The 19,710-nt window shown below is 36.6% G+C and overlaps 1 long non-coding RNA gene across 1 annotated transcript; it reads left to right on the top strand.

Moving 5' to 3' along the window:
* The first annotated feature begins 15,640 nt into the window (after positions 1-15,640).
* On the top strand, positions 15,641-16,230 carry LOC149383059 (uncharacterized). The gene is made up of 2 exons (XR_016301925.1): positions 15,641-15,912; positions 15,992-16,230. It is a non-coding gene; the product is annotated as an uncharacterized LOC149383059 (long non-coding RNA).
* The last annotated feature ends 3,480 nt before the right edge of the window (positions 16,231-19,710 follow it).

The following is a 19,710-nucleotide window of genomic DNA, read 5'->3' as shown; positions in this document are numbered from 1 at the left end:
GTTAATATCAATGAAAGGGAGATTTGTGACGCTGTTATTCATTTCAGGGTATAATTTCGTCATTTTAGTTAAACAGAGGGTATGAACTCGACATTTTTGAAAACCGAGGGTTAAACTCGACATTTCACTAAAACACAGGGTATAAATGTGATATTTTCCCATAAACTATCTAACACTTGAAATTTTGTTTACATACAGAAGATCGCCGAGACTGGCGCTTTCGAGAGCTTGTTTGCGAACTACAAGCGCCAACATCAGTCCGATGCGTCCGAATGGCTGACTGCTGAAGCCTCCGCTCGTTACGTAAGTTTACATTTTTTTGTCTTATTTTTCGATTAATATATACTAACTTGTTAATTATATCAGGATCGACTGGTCGATAGGTTCAACACGTTGCGAGCGGAGGCTGAGCAACAAGGAGCGGACATTGATATTTTCGTCCTAGAGCAGCAGACGATCCGCGATATTATGGGTTCGCGGAGTGATCACTTAATCGGCGTCGGACGCTTGGTGCCACAGGGAGCACGGATGACGGCTGAAATCGCCGAAGTATACAGTTCGGAGGCTGGGACTTGCATCCAGGATATATCTCGCAGGAGGTGTTCACGTCGATCCTCGCCTCGTTCGCCGAGGCAATACCGAGTCAGGTGCCCGGGCTCAACCTGAGCTCGTTTATGCCTCAATTTCCGCAGAGTTCGCAACAGGCTATGTCGACCCACAACCAGCAGACTCCGACGGCCGGCGTCCTCACTCCGATGCCCGGCGTCCACACTCCGACGGGCGGCCAGCAGAGGACTCCCGACGGTAGCCAGCAGACGACGTCCGGCGTTCCAAGTCAGTCAGCTGAAGAACACATTATTCCGCCGCACATTGCAGAGTATCAGCGCCAGCAGAAGAGCGTTTCACGTCGATGAGGGGGAAAACGACCGGCCGGACGACGAAGCAAAGGTCGCGTCTAGTCTTTTATTAGATAGTTTGTGTATAGTAGATTATTATTTACATATTTTTCGTGTATCGAAATCGTAACTGGATTTTATATATAACTTGATTTAGATAATATAATTTGATATTTATTTGATTTTTCATTTTAGAATTTCATAAACGAAAAAAAAATAAAAAAATTAATAATTAACGAGGAAAAAAATTAATAATTTCAAAAACGTAAAAAAATAACAATTTAATAATTAGCGACGATACAATCGTCGCTAATTATTTAAAGAGCGAAGTTATTAGCGACGATTTTATCGTCGCTAATTCGAGCGGGAAAATTTTCCGCGCGAATTAGTGACGATAAAATCGTCGCTAAATATATTTCACAAAATTAAAAAAAAAACTTTTCGTTTATACATTTAGAGACGACATTATCGTCGCTAATGTCGTCGATAAATATTTAGCGACGACTATTTCGTCGCTAAATATATTTAGGCACGGACATTTAGCGACGATTAAGGGGTTATTACCGACAAAAAAAATCGTCGGTTATGGCTCTATTTGTTGTAGTGTCCGGGATTCCACAACGGTACAACTGTACCGTTGTGGGATCTATATGCTTCCATAACAGTACAGTGGTACCGTTGTGGAATCCTAGACATTTCACAACGGGACAGTGACCCGTTGTTGGATCTCGCCGCGGCCAAGGCATCAACTCGCTGCAGCCAAACTCATCCACAACGGTAGAGTGTACCGTTGTGGGAGAGGTGTAAAGTCAGAGGTCTCGCCGCGGTGAAATTTATGCTTCGCCACGGCGAGTTGATTCCACAACGGGACAATAACCCGTTGTTTAAATTCTTTACGACATTTCGCCGCGACCAAGGTTAATTCCACAATTGTAAAGTCGTAAACAATTTTAGGGCTTCACTATAAAAGCCTCATTTCGATTTATTTTTTCATTTTTTCACTTTCTCTCGCCTCAGACCTTCATCTCGGCCGATTCTGTGCAATTTCTCCTCCTAAACCCACCTTGAAACTTCCCCGCCATTTCGCCGCCGCCAAATCTTGCCGCCCTTCTCACCGAAGCAGAATCTCACCGTGTCTCTGCTTTCTTTCTCTCGGTGTCGCCTCCCTTGCTCTCTCTCCCACCGAATTCTTTTATCAAGGTATGTTTTTATCTCAATTTCATATCAAAATCTTAATTTTCATGAATGTTTTGTGTGATTTATAAACTAATTTATGATTTTGGTTGATTTTGGTTGTAATTTATGATATTGGGGGTGTAGATTTGGCCGAAATGAGGGTTTTTTATTTTGGGTTTTTTGTTCTAATTTATGATTTTGGCTATAATGTTATTTTAGGTTGAAAATGAGTTGTATTTTGATATTGTGGTTAAATTGAGTTCGGATTTGAGTTTGAATTTGTTTTTGTGATGAGTTTTATGTTTTATTTATTTGAATATAATGTGTTTTTATATGTATTTAGTGTTGAATTGAGTTTAATTTTGTGTTGAAAATGATTTATTGTTTGAAAATGTTGTTGAATTTGAGTTTGAAATGATTTGTTCAATTAGGTGAAAATGGGCCGTTCAAAAACCCCCACCGGTCACAAAGAAGCCGCCCCTAGCTCTTCTAGCCCCCCCACAAAAAAAAAATAAGAGGTCTTGTCAAGTCGAACCCGAACCCGTAGTGGATTATAATAGTCGGGTATTCACTAACAAGGCCACAGAAGATCGCTACGCAATCCTCGTTCAACGAACTCCGATCTTTGAACGAGGGTTGAAGGTGAGCTCAAACACGTCTATATGGGCTCAAATCAACAACACCATCGAAAGTTTCTCTTGGAGAAAATTTTGTGCCACACCCGAGCACAAAGCAAATGTCACTCTCATGTACGAATTCTACGCGAACTTACCAGATCACGAGGATGATGTGGTGACGGTTCGTGGTGTAGACTTCGATTGTAGTGTCGGAGCCATCAACGCATTGCTAGGAACCCCGGACATCGAATTCGAGAATGAGGGTTACCGACAATAGTTGAGAAATCCTAATCTCGATGAAATCTTGAGTTTGTTGACTACTCCAGGAGAGAATTGGGTCATGGACAAAGGAGTTAGAAAGCTTTTCCGTAAATCATTGACGAGGTTAGACTTTTCTTCTTTTTTGTGTGTATTATTTTGTCTATTGTATGTTTTAAATAGAACGGTGTTTATTTTTTCTATTGCATGTTTTATATATAACGGTGTTTAATTTACAGACTCACAAAAACGTGGATTTATTTCATTTGCTCCCGTCTCGACGAGGAATATGTCCATCTTTTGTTTTGTGTCATTCGTGGTAACACCATCAACGTCGGTCGATTCATCTACAATTGGATGAAGAGAATCGACTACAAGAATATCAAAAATGGGTTGCCATATCCGTCAATCATCTACGGCTTGTGTCTGAATGCCGGTGTTGGAGGCGCAAAACACGACACAACCAAGAAGTGTAGGGCGCCTATTAATGACAAGACGATCGAGAGATACATTGTCAAAGAGCCGGAAGATGAGGAAGAGGATGAAGAACATCAGGATGAACCGTCACTCAACGAGCCACTGTTGTGTTTACAACCGCCTCCGGGGTATAATCCCGCCACCCAAGAGTACATTGCTCGGTGTAACCACTATCTCGTTGGCAGGTATCAACACACCCAAGATTACATGTACCAACAAGGACAATATGGCGCCGCGGCTTTCGAAGGATTGAACAAGTTGATAGGTCGATGGGACATCAATAAGGAGAATCAATACCGGTTTCCTCCATATCCTCAATACACATACTATCAGGCGCAAGCACCGCAATGGCCACCGCATATGGCATCTCCTCAGTACCCGGGGCCACCACCACCACCACCACAACCACCTAGGAATGACAATGACGACAACGAGTAAACTTTTTTTTATGTGTTTTTTGAAACCTTCTAAGTTTAATTATTGTTTTCAAGTTTTTTTTATGTGTGTGAGACTTAAATATTTATGTCTTTATGTGTCTTCTGAGATTGTTTGATACTTGTTTCAATTTTTAATTTGTGTTTGAGACTCGTTATGGTATTGTATGAATTTCTGTTTGATACTTGTTATGGTATTGTTATGGTATTGAATGGATGATTTGAGTATTTAAAATTTATGTATTGATAGTTTTTTATATTACTTAAGATAAAAAAAAAAGTAATAACTAGATTATTTGTAAGTTAAAAAACTCAAAAAATTTCAAAAGCATACATTCTCGCCGTAGCCAAGCAGCATATAGCCACGGCCAAGCTTTACTTTGGTTGCGGCCAGGTAGGTTCGCCGCGGCGTGGTTTATACCTGGTTGCGGCGAAATGAGTTCCTAAAAAACATAGATTCTGGAACTTAGTTCACCGCGGCTACGTGTGTTATTGGCTGTGGCGAGTCAGTCTGGCCGCGGCGTGAGTTATACCTGACCGCGGCGAAATGGGTTCCTAAAAAAACATAGAATCTGGAACTTATTTCGCCGCGGCCACGTGTTCTGTTGGCTGCGGAGAGACATGATGGCTGCGGCTAAATGGCTTCCTAAAAAAACATAGATTCTGGAACTTATTTCGCCGCGGCCACGTGTGTTGTTGGCTGCGGCGAGTCAGTCTGGTCGCGGCGTGAGGTCTACCTGGCCGCTACGAAATGGGTTCCTAAAAAACATAGAATCTGGAACGTATTTCGCCGCAGCCAGGTGTTCTATTGGCCGCGGCGAGACATCACGGCCGCGGCGTGTGTTCTACCTGGCCGCGGTGAAATGGGTTCCTAAAAAACATAGAATTTGGCCGCGGCAAGATTAATACATGGCCGCGGCGGAATATTAAGCCGCGACGTTTTATAGTCTTGGCTGCGGCCATATTAGTATTTATCAACAAGATATTAAAAATAATTATATAAAGTATATATCATTAAATAAACTTCACGATCATCATCTAAAACTTAAAATACATATTTTTTTGTTTTCACACTAAAATATGATTGATATTCGAACGATGTAAATGAGAAACATCATCATCATCAAAATCTTCGATCTCTTCATCAACTAGTGGCAAGCCGGATGTGAATGGGGGGATATTAGACATGTTGTCGTCTTCATATTCTTCAATATTTCTCGCTTTCATGTGAACCACTAATGAGAAATCTGAATTGACGGGTTCTGATACGTAAAACACTTGAGTTGCTTGTGAGGCCAAAATAAATTAATCATTCTCGTAACTTGTACGTCGAAAGTCGACAATCGTAACTCCGTCTTTATCAACTTTAACATGATTGTTGTCTGCCCATTTGCGCTTAAACAAAGCGATTCGCAACCCACAATAATCAAGTTCCCAAATGTCTTCAATGTACCCATAATAGTTCATGAAAGCTTTTTTTGGATTTTTATCCTTTGCCGAAGAAACGTGTAATGCTTCAGCAAGTAATGTAACACCACTATTTTGAACGGGATGCTTGTTGTCTCTTTCTTTGGTGTAAAAAGTAAAACCATTAACAGACCAAGCAGTGTACCTTGTAACCATTGATGAAGGACCGCCATATATTTTGCTCAACGTTTCTGAATGTCATGATTCTTGAAATAATCATTTTCCAAGCCACTTCTGAAACAAACGATTGTGCTCTTCTTGTAAGCATTTTTCATTTTTAGCTCTTTTTGGATCATTTGCTCTCAACTCTTTCAAATGAATATCCACAAATGGTGTGATCTCGGAAACGTTATGCAAGACATGGAGACTGGCTTGCTCCCACGCTTTCCGGTTGACGATAGAATAAGTACCTATACATAACCACTCATATAAGTAGTGGTCCTCTCATGAATAAGTTAAATACGCAAAAGAAAATGTCACAAAACATACTTGTAGATAAAAGTTTTGATTCATGACTTGTGTTCTTTGGCAACCCAATCGCGTCTGCATTAGTTAAATACTCCGAACAAAATTCAACAGACTCCTCTGCTATATAGTTTTCTACTATGCTCCCTTCCGGCCTATTGTAGTTCTTCACATAACTCTTCAACACTTTCATGTAATGTTCGATTGGATACATCCAACGTAAAAATACGGGCCCACATAATTTCACTTTACGTACCAAGTGAACAGTTAAGTGAATCATGATGTCAAAAAATGAAGGTGGGAAAAACTTCTCTAGCATGCATAGAGTTTTTACCAACTCCGATTGCATGGAATCCAACCGAGTGGGATCAATAACATTCGAGCAAATCGAGTTGAAGAATATACATATCTTGGATATTGCAAATCTCACATCGGGTGACAAAATTCCACGCAAGGCGAGAGGTAACATTTGTTGTAGAAGCACATGACAATCGTGAGTCTTCATTCCAATAAGTCTCAAATCTTTCATAGATACAAATCTCGTATAGTTTGAAGAATGACCATCGGGAACTTTGATAGACGCAAACCATTTACACAACTTCTTCTTCTCCTTCCGATCTAGACTGTACTTTGCCGCTGGAAATTTTGTTTTTTGTCCGAACTCCTCCTCGGCATGCAAAAATACTTCTTATATTCAGCTCCTTGAGATCCCTTCTAGATTTTATTCCGTCTTTCGATTTATGTGGATCATCAAGAAGCGTACCGATAACGAATTCGCAAACATTTTTCTCGATATGCATAACATCCAGACAATTTTGAACGTAATGCGTCTTTCAATACGGAAGGTCATAAAATATCGATTTCTTCCTCCAAGGATTCTCTTGAAATGACTCTTTAGTATTAGCACGACGCTTTCTTTTTCCAAGGACTTCATTGACATTTTTTACCATCTCGTAGACATCTTCACCAGACAAAATTCGAGGAGGGAGCATTTCTTCAGTGTTGCCATCAAATGCTTGTTTTAACCTTCTAAATGGGTGGTCTCTTATTAAAAATCTTATATGCCCAAGAAAAACAGTCTTCTTCCCATGCTTCAACTGGATGGAAGATGTGTCTTTCATACAAATAGGACAACCAATCGAGCATTTCACAAAATATCCTGACAAATTTCCATAGGCCGGAAAGTCGTTAATAGTCCACAATAACATTGCCCGTAAGTTGAAAGAATCTCCACAATCATTCGGGCACGCATGGAACTTCTCGTACTTCATACCTAATGTGCGCAAAGTCTTCTTCGCCTCATACATACTTAAAGGAACCTTATTGTCTTTCGGAAAGGCTTCTTTAAGTGTTTCCAATAATTTTGTAAAGCTAGTGTTTGTCCAACCACCCGACGCCTTCAAATGAAATAATGTAACTAAAAACGACAACTTCAAAAAGCTTGTACACCCTTCGTATAATGGTGTTTCCGCATCAATCATCATCGACTCAAACAACTCCGGTCGGTCAACAAAATCGTCCTCCAAATCATTCATCATTCCGGGCATATCATCAACATCATCTTCAATATCATCAACGCTATTGTTTATCGTCGAACGAAAAACCTCACCATGGTAGTACCATCTTTGATAGGAGGTCATTATTCCATACGCAAACAAATGGGTTCGAACAACATCAAGCGAAAAATGCCTATGATTTTCACATCCAACACAAGGACAACAAATAGATTTCACGTCGTCCATATTATCTCTAGCGAATTTACAAAACTCATCTACACCTTCTTGATATAGCTCAGTTAATCTATTCTCCCACATCCATTTTTTTCATCTTCAATGATAGAAAATCCTAGATTTTACAAAAAAAATACCCATTCTAATTACCAAATTATAAAAAGACAAGCATATTCAAAGCAAGTAGGAGAATAACTTACAAGATTTGGACGTATCGTTGAGAGTGATAACCAAGGATGGCGTAGTACGGGTCGGAATTAGGTTTGGAGTGGGTTTCCGAATGAGGTTTTGAGATTAGAAAATGAAAATGACGAGAAATTTTAAGTTATAGATCCAGTGCGCGATGTTTCGCCGCGGCGAAATATTCCAGAACGGGACAGTCGTCCCGTTGTAGAATTTTTGCCGTAGCCAACTCTAAATGTTGCTGCGGCGAGATCACCCCGCTGCGGCCAACATTATGCATAGCCGCGGCGAACAGAGTTCCAGGGGCTATGCAAATCTGAGAACTATTTCGCCGCGGCCACACTATAATTTGTCTGCGGCCAGGTAGTTCACACCGCGGCAAAATAGATACATGGCCGCAGCGAAAAGAGTTCCAGGGGCTATGTAAATCTGAGACCTATTTCGCCGTGGCCACACTATAATTTGGCTGCGGCCAGGTAGTTCACGCCGCGGTGAAATAGATACATGGCCGCGGTGAAAAGAGTTCCAAGGGCTATGTAAATCTGAGAACTATTTCGCCGCTGCCATACTAAAATTTGGCTGCGGCCTGAATGTTTCGCCGCGGCCAAATACATACGTGGCCGCGGCAATATATTACACAACGGGACGGTTATACCGTTGTGGAACACACTCGCCGCGGCGACGTGGTACCTTGGCCGTGGCAAAATATCGCGGTCTGACCCTAAACCAGTTTTTCCACTCGATTTTTTTCAAAATTTTCAGAAATTTCATTTTTCTTCTTCTTCTTCTCTCTCTCTCTCTCTCTCTCTCTCCAACCCACACCCACTTTGTCGCCGCCCATCTCTTCTTCCTCCGCCGCCCTCACTCTCTCTCCTCTCTTCTTCCTCCGCCCCTCATCTCCTTCTTCCCCGCAGCCTTTTCTTCTACCTTCGCCCCTCATCTCCTTCTTCCCCACGGCCTTTTCTTCTTCCTCCGCCCCTCCTCTCCTTCCGACCCACATTCCGCCCTCTTCTTCTTCTTCTTCTTCTTCTTCTTCTTCTTCTTCTTCTTCTTCTTCTTCTTCTTCTTCTTCTTCTTCTTCACAAACCCACTCTCCACAAACTCACCAAACCCACTCTCCACAAATTCCTAAGCCCACAAAACCTTGCCTCCGACCACAACCCTCCGACAACATCATTGACCTTTTATGTATTTGTGTTTAAGTTATATAGAAATTGAATATGGAATTTGATATTTATGTAGAAAATTAGTGTGGAATCGAATTTCGATTTGAGTTTGGTGTTGAAATGGGTTTGAATTTAAATTGAATTTCGGTTTGAGTTTATGTTGGAATTGGTTTGAATTGAAATTGAATTTCGGTCTGAGTTTGTGTTTGTGTTAGAATTAGTTTGAATTGAAATTGAATTTTCGGTTTGAGTTTATGTTGGAATTGGTTTGAATTGAAATTTAATTTCGGTTTGAGTTTGTGTTGGAATTAGTTTGAATTGAAATTGAATTTCGGTTTGAGTTTGTGTTGGAATTGGTTTGAATTGAGATTATGTTGAATTTTTTTTTTCATAGATTATGTCTAATACTTCCACTAGTACCGTTAGCGGTAAACGGAGATCCATTATTGACATTCATTTCATCTTATGTCCAGAAAGACAAAAATACCCTTTAGACAATTTTCGTAAAACTTGTCTCGTTCTTATTTTGACTTAGCTTCTATTTTAATTAATCCTACTCGATATGATTTGTGACAGTGACCTCATGGATCAAAATGAACAAAGTTTGAGCTAACATACTTGAACTCAAAAGTTCACAAACCTTTTACAAGTGAGCTTAATGTCAACTGACTCCACTAAAGAGTTGACACTGAAAATCTCTCGGTTCAAATGAATTTATTTTCTACTCAAGAATTCAACTTAATTGTGATGAGTGGATCCACTGAATATTATCTATGTTTACCCTTCATGAATATCACCAGTTAGTCGGGATTTACAAAATTACCATTTTACCCTTCTAGCTGTTATTTTCTCAACTCCTTTGTCGCTTGTGAATAAGTTAGAAAAAATGTATTGACGATGAGCTAACAAGTCACATTGATTCATCCAAAAGAGTCATGACTCAATTTGGACACTGGCCAATTCATTTATTCACATTCCAAGAAACAAAGCATGAGGTGATATACATTGCATTTCAACAATATTGTACATGAATTCCGTATCTATGAGATTGTCACAAAGTTACTCATGACATCTTCATAACTTAGTACTTCACCAATAGGTCATGTTCAGAATCACATAGTGAATCTGAACTCTGACTTTCTCAAATGAGAATACGTAAGCTATGAAATGACATGTCTCATTTCAGGATTGAGGTAATCATGATGCAATTCATACGTAGTGACTTGGAGACATAAGAGGTTAAATGGTTTGTTTTTATTCTGTCTCTAGAAGTGCACTGGTCAATTCAGTACCTTCAGAAGATACCTAGAAGAACTATAGAGTCTACAACTCTCAATGTCTCATAACCAGACATCATAGATTCTTCTAACAATCGCACTGAGATCAATAGTCATTTGATCCTTAGATTGTGAATGTGAAGTTTTAAGCAAACCATGAAGAGTTTGTTCACGCAAATCTACATTTGGCTCTTCATGTGTTGTTAGGTTTGTTTACGGACTATGGACTACAGACTATAGATTATCATAAAGTTTCAAACAGACAATGAAGAATGAATGAACGTTTCAACTTTTATTAATAAATAAGCAGTTACAAGCAAGAGTCTTCATAAGACTATATTACATCAAATGTACATAAATAGAGACTACAACTCTTCTTGTGGGCACCATTGACAACATAAATCTTATTAATCGTAACAAGAACAACAATAAATCTTATTAACCGTAACAAAAACAACATTAAATCTTATTAACGGTATCAAGAATCACAGTAAATCTCATTAACGGTAACAATAACGATAGTAAATCTCATTAATCGTAGTAAAAATAACAATAAATCTTATTAGTTGTAGCAATTTTTGTCCGATAATAAGAAAATAAAATTATACCTTTTCTTCTTGATTATATCGACCAGAACACCGTCTCCATTGTTGTAGACGCTGGTTGAGTTTTCATCAACGTCGACGACGACTTTCAAGGTGTCCATTAAAGGATCTCTCTACTTTTTGTTGGCGGCATTGACAAGAATCTCGCGGACTTTCGGATCATAATATGCAATTACGGAGTCGATCTCGCTCTACGTCTTGAGCTTTTCGTTGGAAAAGCTCGACCTCTGGCATTTTTCGGCAAGTGGGATGGTGTCTCTAAGCACGTCTCCTAGGGCTGAGACTAGATCGGAGGAGATAGGGTTTAAAAGTACCTCGGAGCTTGCGGACTCGGATAACTCGGCGAGCTGAAATCGTGTTCCGTCGAGCTTTGACTTGACAAAACTCCAATTGGCTTTGAAGGTATGAACCGAAACGATCTCCGAGTAAAGCGACGTCAAGAGTCGATTCGAAGCTCTGATCAGATCTTCCTCTGGAGCTTTCATGGCTTTTGATTCCTTAATCCTTTCATTTTCTCTTAACAGAAAATCCAATCGAAAAGTGGAACGAAAAGGAAAAAACGAAACGAGAAAAACAATGACCTCCTCGTACCCTGCACGACGGCGATCACGACGTTCTTGTCATTGTCGGGACTCAAAATAGAGCTTCCATGGCGGAGCTCTTCGCTTCGGAAGCTCCGATCTAACACCGAGTCACCAAGCTTCTCGATTCCGACCCTCATCGCTTCACGCCGAAGAAGAAACAATGGCGTCACTGAGAATCCCGCACCTGATCAGAATCTCGCCAATCTCTTGCAGCGCGATCGAGCTTCGCGATGACGAAATCGATCTTGCTCTGATCTTTCTGTCGGAAAAGCTCGAGTTATGGCACTTTCCGGTGAGCGCCACCACATCTCTGAGCACGTCTCCTAGGGCAGAGACTAGGTCGGAGCAGATAGGGTTTAGAAGTACCTCGGAGCTCGCAGACTCGGAGAACTCAACGCGCTAAGATCGTATTTCGTCGAGCTTGGATTTTTCGGCGAATGGTCCGCATTGATGGAGATGGTAAAGTTAGGTAAATGGGCATTTTTAGCATTTTGTCTAATTTTGGCTATTTAGTTAAATAAACTAATAGATTGACTATTATTTTAATACCCCCTCTATAATTAAGTTAGTTATTAAAAAAATCTATTTGTTTTAAAGACCAAAAAAAGTATTTAGAAAAAAAAATACTCCAAAACACAAATTTTGAACCAAAATAGCACGACCATAAGGTGGTTCTTCTTCTTTCTTCTTATTCTTCTTCTTAAGAAAATGAGTAGTTTCCTTTCTGTATTTCGAAATATTCAGAACGATATTAAAATAAAAATGCTCGAAGTGGATATCCTTACATCTAATATACTTGTATGTGTGTTGTACTACTATGAAGTGTAATATTTATTATGCCACCGAACGAACAATAGTCCATCCGAAACTATCCCTATCATGCGCGTTCAAGTACATCCGAGTCTTTGTCACTCTTTAGTTAATAAAGACGAAAAATTCGGAGCCAAAAAAATAAAATAATAAACTAAAAGAGGAAAATAAACTAAAATAATAGGTAAATGGGCATTTTAGCATTTTGTCTAATTTTGGCTATTTAGTTAAATAAACTAATAGATTGACTATTATTTTAATACCCCTCTATAATTAAGTTAGTTATTAAAAAATCTATTTGTTTTAAAGACCAAAAAAACTATTTAGAAAAAAAAATACTCCAAAAAACAAATTTTGAACCAAAATAGCACGACCATAAGGTTCTTCTTCTTCTTCTTCTTTCTTCTTATTCTTCTTCTTAAGAAAATGAGTAGTTTCCTTTCTGTATTTCGAAATATTCAGAACGATACTAAAATAAAAATGTTCGAACTGGATATCCTTACATCAAATATACTTGTCTGTGTGTTGCACTACTATGAAGTGTAATATTTATTATGCCACCGAACGAACAATAGTCCATCCGAAACTATCCCTATCATGCGCGTTCAAGTACATCCGAGTCTTTGTCACTCTTTAGTTAATAAAGACGAAAAATTCAGAGCAAAAAAAAAAAAAAAATAATAAAGACGAAAAATTCAGAGCAAAAAAAAAAAAAAATAATAAAGACGAAAAATATGAACGCATTTAATACATTAAAATTTTAATGAATAAAATATAGATATGTACGTCTCGTGAGCCAAGTCATTCTCCAATGCAGATATGTAAATTGCAAATTTGCAACTAGAATTTTATTAATGGTAAATCCGTAAATATAAGAATCGATTCGGGACCAAGAAAATTGACAATCGTGTTTTGTTAACGCTACGAAAAAGGGGACCATATATATGTGTGTGTATATATATATATATATATATATTATCAATCTCTCTTCTGAACCTGTCAAAGTTTACAGGCTTAATTATGTCGCCATATGTGTCTTAGCACACATCTTCTAATTTGTTATATAATATTTTGGAGAAAAAATATAACAAATTTGTCATATATTTAAGCTAGCTATGAACATGACACTTGTAAGTTGATCGCTACGAAAATGATATTAGGAAGATATCTAGATTCTGTACGCATTTCTTCTCTATTTAGTTAATATCTTAGAAACTAACTACATAATATGTCATCATTATACTGGTGTAAAGCATTTCCAAACACTAAAGTTCAACTTATTATACTACTTTATGTTGTTTCTTATTTCATATATTTGGACTTGTAGTTTGAATTAATGCATAAATAATTGGGTAATTAAGCTAAGTAGCCTCCTGAAAATAGCCAATTTATTTTTAGCCAACGTTCTGTAAATAAGTGGTAAATAGCCCGGACGATTTATTAACAGCCAAAATTTGACTAGACTACCCTTTTTCATTTTCCCGCCCAGTTTCATTTTTAATCAGCACAAAAATTTCGTAATTAATGCTGGCGAAAATCTAGGAAAGTAATTAAAACCGTGTATATGCGTTCACACACAACCGCCCACATTAATTTCCATAAAAAAAGAAGAAGAACCGCTGCAACGATAATATCCTCTCCAAATCTTTTGCAGCGATTTCTGCAGGCTGGTGCTCGAGCCGTGCCTGAGAAGGAGATCCTCAACCGGGTCAAGCTGCAGTGGCTGGCGACGCACGCGAGGGAAGCCGCGAGCGACGATGGCGGAGATCGAGTCGCGTCGGACCGTCGGAGAGCGCGCGCGAAGAAGATCCAACCGGCGATGGCTGGGAAAAGCGCGCGCGAAGAAGATCCAACCGGCGATGGCTGGGAAAAGCGACCACGAGCCGATCCAAGAACCAAGCCGCGAACGAGTCACCATCGCCGGTCCATTTTGATGGTGGTCACGTCACCATCGCCGCCGACCTCCGAGGTCCGCGTAGGAAGAGACAGACATGATTAAATAAGAACAGTTTTTTTTTTTTTTTTTGTTGTTGTTCATAGAAAACATATTTACAGCTGCCTCGTGTAAATAAGAAGCATATTTACAGTATATTCAGTGTAAATAAGAAGCTTATTTACAGTATATTTACAGTATATTTGAACTGAAATAAAAATTCTGGAAATATTTTGAGCACGAAAATTCTGGAAAATATGAATATTGAACTGCATCCACTTCTTCAATAATTTCGCCATTTTTGAATATTGAATAATTAAAACTTGCTGTAATTTTTTTCAAAATTCAAACAAAAAAACTTCCTAAAAACTTGACGAAATTTTGAATAATTAAATCTTGCTGAAATTAAAACTTGCCATTTTGAATAACTGCTTCCACGTTTTAAGTAACTGCATCCAAATCATAATAACTGCAGCCACGTTTTCCATAAATTCGGGATTTTGATTATTGAATAATTAAAAGTTGCCGAATTTTTTTTCAAAATTCAAACTAAAAAACTGCCTAAAAAAGAATTACATATTCGGTCAATCAAGGGCAAATGAGTAAAAAAATCTTCTTAAATGAGCTGCCACGTAATCATCTAGGCTATTTACGGATTATTAACAAAACGTTGGCTAATTTTAAATTGGCCGAGTTTCAGTGGCTTATACAGCCAATTTTATGTAAATAATTTGGTGAATCTCTTTCAATATGTTTTAAAACCGTGTATTTTAATTTTTCTTTGAGTATTAGCCCACCTAATTTAAGTTCTTACTTCTGTCCTGGTGCCGCCAATATGTTTTTTTTTTTTTTTTTTGGTATCAATTTGCTGCCAATATGCTTAATTCCTTGCAAGATAAAGCTATTGATGCCAAAAACAACCAAACAACGAGAAATACTAATTGCAGATATTGAGAAATACTATTTTGTTTTCATATAAACTTGGGTGGTGCCACAGAAGTTGTAATTGGAATTTTTTTTTTAAAAAAATTTTACATTATGGAAACTAATTGAGAAAATGAGTAGTTTCCTTTCCGTATTTCGAAATATTCAGAACGATATTAAAATAAAAATGTTCGAAGTGGATATCCTTAGATCAAATATACTTATATGTGTGTTGCACTACTACGAAGTGTAATATTTATTATGCCACCGAACGAACAATAGTCCATCCGAAACTATCCCTATCATGTGCGTTCAAGTACATCCGAGTCTTAGTTAATAAAGGCGAAAAATTCAGAGCAAAAAAAATAAAATAATAAAGACGAAAAATATGAACGCATTTAATACATTAAAATTTTAATGAATAAAATATAGATATGTACGTCTCGTGAGCCAAGTTTATCTCCAATGCAGATATGTAAATTTGCAAATTTGCACATTTTTCTTGTAATACGTCACACGTGGATCTATATGATTATGGCTAAAAGAAGAGATTCAATTAACTTAGGTTAACCTTTAAACGAAAATAACCGTCTATATATATGTATGTGCACTCTCTCTCTCTCTAAACACGCAACATTCACTCACACTAGTTTCTATTATAAAAAAAAATGTTTTCAACAAAGAAAGCTTCTTCTTCTTCTTCTTCTTCTTCTTCTTGTTCTTCTTCTTCTTCTCCTTTGATGCCTTCTATTCAGCAATGTCTCGCAGTTGCGATGGCGGCGGGAACAACAAGCTATGAAGCAAAAGGCTCATCAAAGACCATTCAGCCCTCCGTTCAGGCTTGCCTTGCCCCAGACGTTCGCAAATCCAAGTCCAAGAAGAAGAGTAGCGCTGCAAAATAATCCAAAAGGCAATTACACATCATTACATATATATTATTATATTATTGTTGGAATAGGAGTCCAATATGTTTGTGTCTCTGTGTGTAGTCGGTTCTCTCGTGCATTATTAGTGCTATGAACGAGAGTCGTGATATGAGTCCTGCGGTGGACGGAAAAATTCGGCTTCGAAGGTCGAGATCGGAATTCCTCGCCGTGATATTAGAGTTTATTTATTTTTTTGTATTTTTATTTTAGTTTTGGGCAAGAGCTTTTCACCTTTTGCTGTCCTTTCATATCTTGGGTGGGCCCAGTGGGTCAATAACAGTCCTTTCGTATCCATGTTCGAATATCCGTGTTTAATGTTTTAATTTTTAATTTTTATCAAATGTCTTATGTCTTCCAATCTATCGTTTCGTTCACTTCATTCCTTAATAATCTCATCTTTTTTAAATATAAAAAATAAAAAAAATCGAATCGACAGTCCGCCTCGAACAACCACCGAGCGATCATCTTTTTCACTGCGACTTCTCATGCATAACGGCGTCTATGAGAAGAGACGAAGCTTAATTTGGGAATTTTGAATGGTTTTTCTTTTGTGTTTTCTTTATTTATTATTATTATTATCAACTTTTAGTATAATCAAGATAAATAAATAATAAGGATTACAAATAAAACCATGTGTTGGATCTTGGCCGTTCATTTTCAGAGTAAACGCGCAAGTACACGCAGCAAAAAAGTGATATGGTAATATATATATATATATATATATATATATATATATATATATATATATATATAACATTTGCCATGTTACTACTAAGAATTTCGTGATGCGTTTGTATGAGCAAAAGACAAATGAGACAAGCATATAAGAGAGGAAAGAAAAAGACGGCTGCCCAAAGCGACGTGACCTTAGGATTTATTAGTTTGTTGTTAATTTTTTTTTTAATTCATCTATGTAGATAAATAAAAGTTCAGGAAGTATAATACACCGACTTTTTTAATGAGTTGGTTTTGATTGCGAGATTCTACAAAGAAAATATGTCAAAATATATATACTCAGGTTTCACGTATTATGTTGTGAAGACAATTAATATCCTTGAAAATAGAGTACATCTTTTACTGAATTATAACAAATACAAATCCAAGAATAAGAGTAACGCAAAATAACATCTGTGATGTGAGTCATGAGTTTTGGCAAAGGACCGAAATTCCTGTCCCCGTTTGAGGGGTTTTTTTTTTTTTTTTTTTTTTTCTTGTTCTTGTCTTTTGTTTATTTTAATCTATTTTAGGTGGTGTTTGTCTTTGTGGACGTCTTTTTTTTCTTTCTTTTTCATGGGATCGATCAGGGATTATGTAATAGAGTGGTGGATCCCTCAAGAAAAGAAATCTCAGGTTCTTTCCTAAAGTGCAATAAAATTCTTTCTTTTCATGGAGTTCACAAAAGATTTTGTTAAGGACACTAACTTTAAAAAGAAATCTCAGGCTCTTTCCTAAAGTACGCTAACATTAAAAAGATTTTGCACTTCTTTTTTTCTTTTTCTTTTTTTGCTTACTTTGAAGTTTTTGCCTTTTCACTTTTGAGGGTTTGCTAGGCGTGACGTGAGTGTTTCTATTTTAGAAGAGATACTCGCATATAGTCAAACATAATGAATGAATTTCTATGAAAGAATCTTCTGATAGTCGCATTTTAAATTACCACTGCCTAGCTGTCATGTGGGGTTAACTGATTCACATGAACTATTAAGTTCTTATCTTCGTGGCAAAGTTTAGCAAATAATATCATTTTGAAACGATGAAATTTCAATATATTCAAAGTTTCATAAATTTTAGTTAAATAACCATTTGATGATGTGACAAATCTTTTTACGTGTAAAAAAAATCAGTTTTGTCCTAGAAAATCACCCATTTTAATTTACTTATTTTTTCAAAAATTATAAATACAAGCGTGATAATTAAAATCCCGCAATTTAGGTAATTGCCTCCCTAGTACATGTATAGTGTCCATCAAAACGAGAAAAAATTGAATGAAAAAAATAATTTTAAAGAAGACGATGAAGATGAAGAGGACCATCTATTAACAATAATTAACGATTATAAACTGCAATGAAACTACAAAAATAAAAATAAAAATAAAAACATGTAGATTAAGATGAAGGCGAACCGCATATTAACAATTATTAACATTAACTATACAAGATACACAAGTAAAATCTAAGAACCATAGAAAACATAATTAATTAACGTTAATTAGCGAATTTGAAAAAAAAACGCAAATAACAATGATTTCGACGAAGAAGATGAAGATTCAAAGAAAACAAACATAGTTAATAGTTATAAATAGTTGTTAATTGAATATAAACACAAATAAACGAAGAAAGAAAGCAAAATTTATTGATAACATTTAATACTGATGATAGAATTAGCAAAAAATAATTCAAGCTTGCTTGGATCAAGTGGTAACACCACTCTCCTTCCAGAGGAGGACGCGTGATCGAATCACGACGGGCGCAATGCCAACATTTAATTATTTCTGAGATGTGTTTGTGTGGTTTTAGAAATAAATACTTATATTTGTTCAGTCCCATATTTATAAATATATATTATCTTGTATCATATACTACTTATAAAGCCCTCCCAAAAAAACAATAAAAATAAAAAAAATAAAAAAAAAAAAAAAAAAAAAATTCAATCACCCTGCGTGCCTAATATATTTGATTATAACGAAGAGATATGATTGAACTCATAATATATATTCATCGCCAATATATCTTCGTATGTACATTAAAAACAGATTTTGGGTATGAAAAAGAAGATGAATGAAGAGATGGAGAAGGAAGACAAACTGTAAACGTCTCCTTTAGGTATTTTCATTTAAAAAACTTTTTTTTTTATCAGATTCCATGTCATACGTACGTGCCCAATTTGTTGACTAACGGCTCTCAACGTTTGTGACGATGCTTCGAGCGTCGTAGCGTAGGCCTTTACATATATCATCTTTACCGCTATTTTCGATATTAATAAGGGAATTGCACTACCTGTTCATGTCAGAGACCATATCTCATCTAGTCTTATTTACCAAAAAAAAAAAAAAAAACAATTATATAGGGGTCGTTTGGTTTAATTTTCTAAACTCGTTTTTTGTTTTTAAATTCTGTTTTCTGATTCTAATTTTTAAATTTAAAACAGATTTAGAATTACGTTTCAGAATATTTTAAATGTTGTTTGGTTATGTTTTCCATTCAATTGTATAGAGATAAAATAGAAAACAAGTTTTCATTGTTTTATGTTTTCTAAACAAATTTCAAATAAAACAGAAACATGATTTTAAATCTGTTTTATGAATTTATAACCAAATAGGGCCGTTTGGTTTAGTTTTCTAAACTCGTTTTCTGTTTTTAAATTCTGTTTTCTTATTCTAATTTTTAAATTTAAAAAACAGATTTAGAATTACGTTTCAGAATATTTTAAATGTTGTTTGGTTATGTTTTCCATTCAATTGTATAGAGATAAAACAGAAAACAACTTTTCATTGTTTTCTGTTTTCTAAACAAATTTCAAAGAAAACAGAAACATGATTCTAAATCTGTTTTCTGAATTTATAACCAAACAGTTTTTCTAAAACTGTTTTCTAGAATTTAGAATCAGAAAACAGAAAACAAAAATAGAAAAGTTAACCAAACAGGGGCATAATTTTTCTAAAACTGTTTTCTAGAATTTAGAATCAGAAAACAGAAAACAGGAATAGAAAACATAACCAAACGGATAATTATTTCTTTGGTGAGAGAAGTGACATTTTTGGCACCTCTATGTGTTTGTCAGATTTT

This window comes from Urtica dioica, chromosome 10, assembly GCF_054948205.1.
Source record: "Urtica dioica subsp. dioica isolate 48M chromosome 10, U.dioica_male_clone48M_v1_H2, whole genome shotgun sequence".
NCBI classification, from domain to species: Eukaryota; Viridiplantae; Streptophyta; class Magnoliopsida; order Rosales; family Urticaceae; genus Urtica; species Urtica dioica.
The sequence above is the reverse complement of the archived record's forward strand: the minus strand, read 5'-3'. Positions and strand labels throughout refer to the sequence as shown.